The sequence below is a fragment of the Anastrepha obliqua genome, chromosome 1, assembly GCF_027943255.1.
Source record: "Anastrepha obliqua isolate idAnaObli1 chromosome 1, idAnaObli1_1.0, whole genome shotgun sequence".
Taxonomy (NCBI): Eukaryota; Metazoa; Arthropoda; class Insecta; order Diptera; family Tephritidae; genus Anastrepha; species Anastrepha obliqua.
Window position 1 is genome coordinate 33,447,384 of NC_072892.1, and position 8,313 is coordinate 33,455,696.

Consider the following 8,313-nt stretch of genomic DNA (forward strand, 5'->3'; position numbering starts at 1 on the left):
ATTTATACGTACAGTATGTACATACATATGTAGAAATAAAAAGGGAAAACTGAAAGTACGAAAGAAGTAAGAAATAGACCTGAACAGGTTGGAAATATTGAAATATGTATGCATGTACGGTGCATGTCAGGTAGATGCACATATGCACATACATACATACCTTCATATATTGACGACTGTATAAGCATGAACTAAAGATAATAGCCGAACATTTTGGCTGGTGTTTACGCGCTAAGAAGCACGTAAATTGCATTAAATTGCCAATAACAGCTGTTTCCGACTGCCATGGTGTGATCTGTTTGTATTGTTCGTTGCAAGAAGTAAAAAAATTAAGACATTTAAGGTATAAAACATTTTGGTAAAATTAAAAAAAAAAAGTAACTCAAAAGATCGGGCTAAGCAATGCGGCAGTAACAACAGCTAGTGATCAAAATCTTTTCATTCCCATGGCAGCCGGTTCTACGTTACCGGAATGACTCGGGTTTTTATTCCCGACCAAGGGCTGCCGCCCCAGTATACTAGCCCTGTCTAGTGTACCGTATTTTACCCTTTTTTTTTTATCAAAATCTTTGTACCTATGTAGGTGCATACAAGCGCACCTAGACAAAAAATTAAAATACAACGCTAAATATAGTACCAAACATGTTTTCTCTAATTAGTGGAAAAAGCAATACGAAATGAAAAAGGGTAGAAATTCATGAAGTTGCTATTATAAACCGTGGATAAAAGCTTCGTTTGGACATTAACAGAATAAAGAGAAAAACAGCCTCAAGCCTTTTTCTCACCGAAGTTCCAGTGATGCTCATGTTACCCATATACCCCACAACCAATATAGTAAAGTAAATTTAAATTTTATATTTTCTTATGGATATACTACATTTACTTATGGGGCTCAATAGCAAAAGACATACATTTAATCCCTGCTTTACTTAATTTATAGCTATTAGCGAATTTTTTATAATTTCTTAATTTCAATTTAATTAAAGTTTTAATTTTAATTACATTTTTCGTTAATTTTATTATTATTATTATTTATTATTATTTATTTAATTTTTTTTCATTTTAATTTAATTTTTATTGAATTTAATTAATTTTTTTATTGAATGTAATTAATTTGTTTTATTTAATTTAATTATTTTTTTTATTTAGTTTAATTATTATTTTTTATTTAATTTAATTAATATTTTTATTTAATTGAATTTTTTTATTTAATTAAATTCATTTTTTTATTTAATTTAATTTATTTTTTTATTTGGGTTTGGTTGGTTGGTTTAACTCTTTCCGTCTCGGTGGTTAGCGTTGCTAACCACCTATTTTTTATTTTTTTTACGACGGTTGGGGACATTTATGTTTTTAATTTTGCACGAATATTGATTATTGCTTCCTTTTAAGTGAAGAGGACGCTAATAGCTAGAAATTCACCCACCACGTGTTGAGAAAATTTAAAGTAAAAATCGGTGGCCGCGCGTTTTTGTGAAAGCTAGAAGTAAAAATTCATAATAAATTTAATAACGCAATTTATGGTTTGATTTTTGTGCAAATTTAGTTCTTGTGGTGTGTTTGATACACAGTGGTTGCTTTCTCGCTTAAATTTCGATTATTTTACGAATATTTCTTATAATCAGTGGTGGTTAGCAACAGTAACCACCGTGACGTAAGTGTACCTAGAATTTGCTTTTTTATACGGTCACTATGAGTGGGACTTTCTTTGGTATTTACAATATTTTAGGCAATTATTTCAATAATGCAACTATCATTGACGCAAAGGGAAATTGAAGAATGTTTGTGTGAAGATTTACCTTCAGGACCTGATTGTGAAGCCAGTTCCGATGAGGATGAAAATTTAGACTCGCCTGAGTGGCCAGTGTCAAAATCGATATTGGATGTGTGTGGGGCAGATGTACAGAATATCCATGAAGAGCTATTCATATCATACCATTATCAAACTTTGTAAGTCAGAATAATAATGTTAGCTCTACGATCTTGCAGCCTCCTAAATGGAAAGGACCTTCTCTATGGATATACCTGGCGAGTTTGTTGAGAGTGTGGGCTTAGCTGATCATATAATGGAAGATGTAACACCATTCCGATTGTTTCGCATGTTTTGAACAGAGGACTTGGTTGAGGTCATAAGCTTTCAAACTAACCTATACGCAACACAAGAAGGTAAACCTTTTTCTCCTACCAGTTCTTCTGAAATACAAACTTTCTTGGCCATAAATATGGTGATAGGTATAAAAAGCTACCGACAAAGATTACTGGTCTTCTGCTCCTGATTTACGTGACTCCTACATTTCCTCTTGTATGCCCCTAAATCGCTTCAGCTGGCTTCTTGGATGCTTGCATCTGAATGACAATAATCTCATGCCTGCTAGAAAGCATCCAGACTATGATAAGTTATATAAAGTCCGTCCTATGCTTGAAACTCTTCGCCGCAACTTCAGAAATAATTATAAACCATCCGCTGTAAAGAAATACAATAGCAATATGAACTTCGTTGATAAATTCGATCAATTAAAAGCGTGTTACTCCATCGACGGAAAATCCCAAAAGTGGTGGCACCGAATTTTTTTTCATTTCTTGGATTGCTGCGTTATCAATAGCTATATAGCTAACAAAGAGCTTCAGATTAACAGACCTCATTTGGATGAGATGACATTGAAGGACTTTCGCCGCTCAATTTATCAGGGGCTGTTAGCAGCTTGCTACGTAAACAAGCGAGCTCGAGGAAATTCCGCGATCAGCAATGGTTCAAGCCCAAGATCTCCTGTACCAGTTGCTATAAAACGGTATAAGCCTAGCGTGCCTGCTGAAATCCGCCATGAGAGTAATCGACACCAACCGCTTAGAGGCACACCTAGAAGATGCGCCTTTTGCAGTACCAAAAGCGTCCCTGTCCGCACAGTATGGCAATACAGAACATGCCACGCCCCACTTTGCCTCCGAAAAGGAAAGACATGTTTTTCAGATTTTCACAAGAAATAATTATTTGTAAATTTATTACCAAATTTTGTATTGTCTTTTTTCTAAAAATAAATAAAAAAGTGAAGTAATTGAGTGCATTAGTTTTAATAAATTTGTGTACCCTTCAGTCATGGTGGTTACTGGTGGTGACCACCTTGTTTCTCAAAAACCTAACGATAAATATTTTTTTTTTGCATTCGTGTGTTACTTGTATGCCATATTCACCAATTAACAACAAAAAATAAATTTTTTATGTCGCAGTAAAGAGCGTGACGGAAAGAGTTAAGGGTGACCCCGCATCGGAGTGCCACATAGACCGCAAGTTGGGTCCGTTGTGTTGCCCTAGAGCTCATTATTTTAAATGATTTCCCCATCTAACCGAGATTTTTATTGTAGATTTTGGTCAAAGATATTAATTCGTTTCGAAAATTTGATGAGAGATTCGATTTTCAGGTCCGAGAGTACTGAAAGATTGTCAATTGTTGGAGAGCCTAGAAGAGCGAGTCGATTTCTGGCTAGACCCGGACAACTGCACAGCAAATGTCTGCTCGATACTTCCTCATCTTCGTCCTCGCAGTATCTGCACAGGTCGTTTTGAGGAACCCCGAGCCGACGTGCGTGAGTGCCCAAAAGGCAGTGGCCGGTGATAAGAGATGTTATATGCCTTAGTTCGTGTTTCGAAAGACTTATAAGGGTTTTTGTCTGTTTCAAATTGTAGGATGGCCAGATTTGTCTGGTCGTAACGCAAGTAGTTTCCACTCGCCACCTCCGATCAGCAATGCTGTGAAATTCTCGATCGATGAGCATTTTGCATGTTGAGAGCGGAATGTGGATTGTGGGTAAGTTACTAACATTTGATTGCGCAGCTCCAGCTCTTGCGAGCTCATCAGCTTTGCAGTTACCTTCGAATCCACTGTGACCCGGTATCCAGATAACTTGGACAGAATTCTGAACACTTATCTCGTTAAGAGATAAGAGACAGGATCGAACCACATCTGAGTGGGTATAAGAGGAGCTGAGTGCTCGAACGGCCGCTTGATTTTTTTATTTAAAGTTATTTTTTTTTTTAATTATTTTATTTAAATTAAATTTTTTTTATTTTATCTTTAATTTAATTTTCTTTTTTTTTTTAATTTCATCTTTAGTTTAATTTTTTTTATTTTATCTTTAATTTAATTTTTTTTTTTAATTTCATTTTTAGTTTATCTTTTTTTATTTTTAATTTTTCTCTTTTTAATTTTAATAAAAATTATCTAACATCAAGTGAATTTTGAGCCACTTCACACTTGCACTTTATTTTACTAAAGGCAATAAGAGCGCATTCCCAAGAATTTCCTAAAAATTCTCAACAGAGAGTGAATTTTTAATGGAAATTCCGTGAAAGTTTAAAAAGTCTGCACAAAGTTTGAAATTTCGATTTATGTATGTGGCTTTTGTTATGGAATGAAATATATTTTTATAAAATTAAAAAAAAATGTATATAATTAAAACTAATCAATATGTGGGATGACCTTATCATTATGCCACTTACTTTACGTACATATGTTAATATATACATATGTATGTATGTATGTACAAGCGTACCATATGCAAATTATGTTTTTTTTGTTTTTGTTTTTACTGTTAATAGCGTGAACTGCAGTTAATTTGATTAATTTAATCTATCAATCGATAGTTGCATGAGTCGCCGGCGGGAGTCACTAAGTATTTTGCATATTCAATACAAACTAGAGAAGCAAGCAAGAAAGACAAAAAACAACACATACGAGTACACGCAGTGAATGAATCCAATAAGGTTTAATTGATAACAAAAAAATGGAGAGGTCAACCCTTGATTTGAAATTCAAATGAAGCAAAAAATAGCAGGAAATAATTTAGTTTAAAAAAAGTTACATCGCTTGGCACTTTTGCTTCGATTCAACCCAAAGATTAGATAGATTTTTGCCTTTATGCGTATGTATGTATGTTCATAGCTGCATTGAATCGATTTATTTTCACACAAGGGAAAATGACACAGAAAAAGAAAATATTGGCAAACAAATTTACATACATACATACATATGTAATATACATATAATACAACTGAAGATTTCGTTGCTTTTTTCATCATAAATTTTTGCATATTTTCGAACGCGTTTTATGTGAAGCTTAGTATGTGCGTTGAGCATAATTTACTACAATTTCTTTCTATTTTTCTTTCAGTCCAGCATAGTCCGGTTTAACCCATAAATAACGGACATGATGGTGAAGGTTTTCAGCCTGGGATCGAACAAATAATTTATTCATCTTTTTCTTCGATCCCTACTACTTCGTCACGTACTAAAATTGATATCTTTCGCTTAAGATCAATACTTCTCTACTCTACATAAGTATGTATGTATGTACGTACATATGTATGTACACATATCTGTCTTAACAACTAATGATATTGTATCCGTAAATAAAGGGTCTTTCAAAAGTTCCACATAGATAATAGATGTCAGTAGCGAATAATGCCTAGACAGTACCTTTTTTGTGTTATCTTTGACATTTGTCAAGTAGACAGTTGTACAATTTTGCACGATAGAAAACAATGCGTTAAAATTATTGAAACTTATTATGAAAATGGTCGAGCTTTAGGAACATATCGCAAAATTTGTGACTTTTTTTGGTGGCAACAAACGTCCGAATTAGTCGACAATTCCAAGGTTGGTGCGAAAATTTTCAAGGAACTGGTTCTGTAGAGATCGGAAAAAGAGACTGGCAGACCAAAAACTGCACGTTCTGTTGAGAATATTGCTGCTGTAGCGCAAAGAGGTGCTGAACGAACTTTCACATCGATATCTCGACGTTCTCAACACTTCATGAATCGACTGTTTGGCGGATGTACATTAGATGTAATTTTTTCACCTATAATTGTTAAGAGCCGTATTTTGAACAAAAATCGTGAAGCCTAACAGCCTTATTTTAAAACATCTAGGCGCCTCTTGTGAAAGACTCTACGTAATCGAATGAACAAATCGAAAATGGTAATGTTACACACAGAACAATATGTACATGTGAACATGTTATTGTTGTTGTAGCAATTTAGTCATATGCCGCCGGCCTCAATCTTGTCCAACAGTAAACCCAGGAAACATGATGTTTCAACGAGGGGAGTGTTATTAGCGTGGGCTTAAGCGAGCATTCAATGTTTGTTCGAAATTTTCAGACTTTTGAATAATTTGCCTAGCTAAGCAAAAATTTTTCAATTTTGTCAGCATTTATTTCAACCGTGCATGAATAATTTGTAAAACTTTTGTAAAAAAAAAATTGCTGACCGAAGCCAAAATAATCAGAACAAGCGGAACTCAAATTACTCGAAATTTTTCGAGTTATGGGCATTGAACAGGTGTGCGAGTACTCAGTTGTTGCCCATGCGCTCGGGTTGTTCGAAAATGTGCGAAAAAATTGAGAGCTCTATTGTGAATGCTTACAGGCAGGCATCCTTACGGGTCACTGAACACCGTGAACTCATCGTTCCTACGAGAATCGGGTTTACTTTACAAGAAGGACTCGGAAGCCAGCCAAGGACTGTATGTAACAGCATTTCTTAACAAACACTTATTTATGGGTGATGTTTATGCTGCTACAACACAACTGCGAAGACCGCTGCACAGTTTCGGTACATCGTCAAACTACTTGTTCCCAGAGACACCAACGAATGTGATGCCATTTCATACAAGGTGACGACAGAGGTACAGAAACAAAATGTAACTGAATATGCTTTATAAATACTGAAACTGCTTTCGATTCACCAACTGCCTTGTAACACTGAATAAATAAATAAAAATTCTCTTGAATCCAACGTTGCTTATTAGTACCATGGAAGTCTTTCAAAGAGAGATTCGGTAAATGGACTAGAAGAGCATGATATTTATTGTTGTGTCGATATTTTCTCCTCGGAACTTGAAAATTTATGGTGGGGTTACGAAAACATCTCAACAAAGTTGCGTTGTATGTAATAAGATTGCTTTTCAAAGCAGCCCGCCTGAAAGTAAACTGCAACAGTTTTTTAATTTCATTATTTCTCAAAGCATTCGTTCTCAATTATGGAAAATATATCTCTAATTATATATGGAAGTCTTGGCCTAAGGATGTCACTTGCGAAATAACACTCACTTGATCATCGACCAGCGGAAATTTCTACAGGACAGAGTTGGTGAATCGAAAGCGGAATATGTTAATAGGTCAAATTTTAGAAAAAAAAAACACTTTATACAACTTTCTAAGTTTTGTAACTTCGTATATTCATAAATATTTTATCTTTCCAAAAATTCACGTCAAAGCTTAAGAAGTTTTTACATCAAAAGAAAGGCATTTTAATTACCTTGCCAATGATGTACTTGGTTTGAATTAAGAACGTTTAAAAAAAAATGCGTAGAGTTGATTGACGAAACGGTGCGTTATCTTTACTTAGTCGCACAGGCATAAGAAATTACGCGTTAGAAACCGATCGTTATAAGCATTGTTTTTGTAAATCTACCCGTGGTGTACTGCATAGATCAGAAAAATTATTGAAATATTTCATAAAGAAATCTAATTAAGCTTAAAGTTATATTCAGCTGATATTCATAGCCTTCTACTCATGACTGTGTAATTTTAAAAAAAAATTGTGAAATTCATATTTCGAACTTTCGAATCATAGGTAAAACACCGTTAAAGGTATCAAGTGTTTTCCTTCGTAAAAAGGAAAGCTATAATCATCAAATCAAAAACTTTTCGTCTAAATTTACATCAGCAACAATACTGAACTACAAATTATTTTTGTCGCTGTTGCTATGTGCTCCATTAGCACTGCTTCGATTCCGCACTTATTCACTACACTCTTCGATCAACCACTACCACTACTTTCCCCTCACTCACAATACAGTAACAACACGGCGTACACATGAGTAATGTAAATTACGCATTTTTATTCAATGTTGCCTGAAGTAAAATCATAAGATAAAATGTTTTCCTGAAACAACTGATTGGAAAACGTACGACATTTTCTTATGCTGCCTCATTTCACGTGCTACAATACTATTATATTTGACAAATATGATGCCTGATGTATGTACGTAAATCACATAGTCCGATCGCCTACCCCATTCATATCATTGAACATCCCACACCCAAACGGCATTTAATCCGCGCTAATAATTGAGAAATTGCTTTAGTAATACAAAAAATGGATTACTTACCCGGATGCTTCTGCAAGTTGAGTCAGTTTTTGTGTTTTTTATTGGTCCCGGTTAGAAGAAAAAATTTTCAACACGAATCGAACAAGAATTGTGACATGGAAGAATTTCGATTTTTCTATTTTGACACTTGCCCCATACCGGTGAT

General features: G+C 34.5%; 1 protein-coding gene across 2 annotated transcripts in view; it reads right to left on the reverse strand.

Moving 5' to 3' along the window:
• The window catches only part of LOC129249249 (cyclin G), a 47,780-nt gene extending 39,487 nt beyond the window's left edge, over positions 1–8,293 (reverse strand). Inside the window, exon 1 of one of the 2 annotated variants that reach the window (XM_054888946.1) lies at positions 8,169–8,293. The gene's annotated coding sequence lies outside the window, so the exon portion shown is untranslated. The remainder of the gene's footprint in view (positions 1–8,168) is intronic. The other variant, XM_054888962.1, reaches the window with a different exon arrangement.
• Positions 8,294–8,313: the final 20 nt, after the last annotated feature.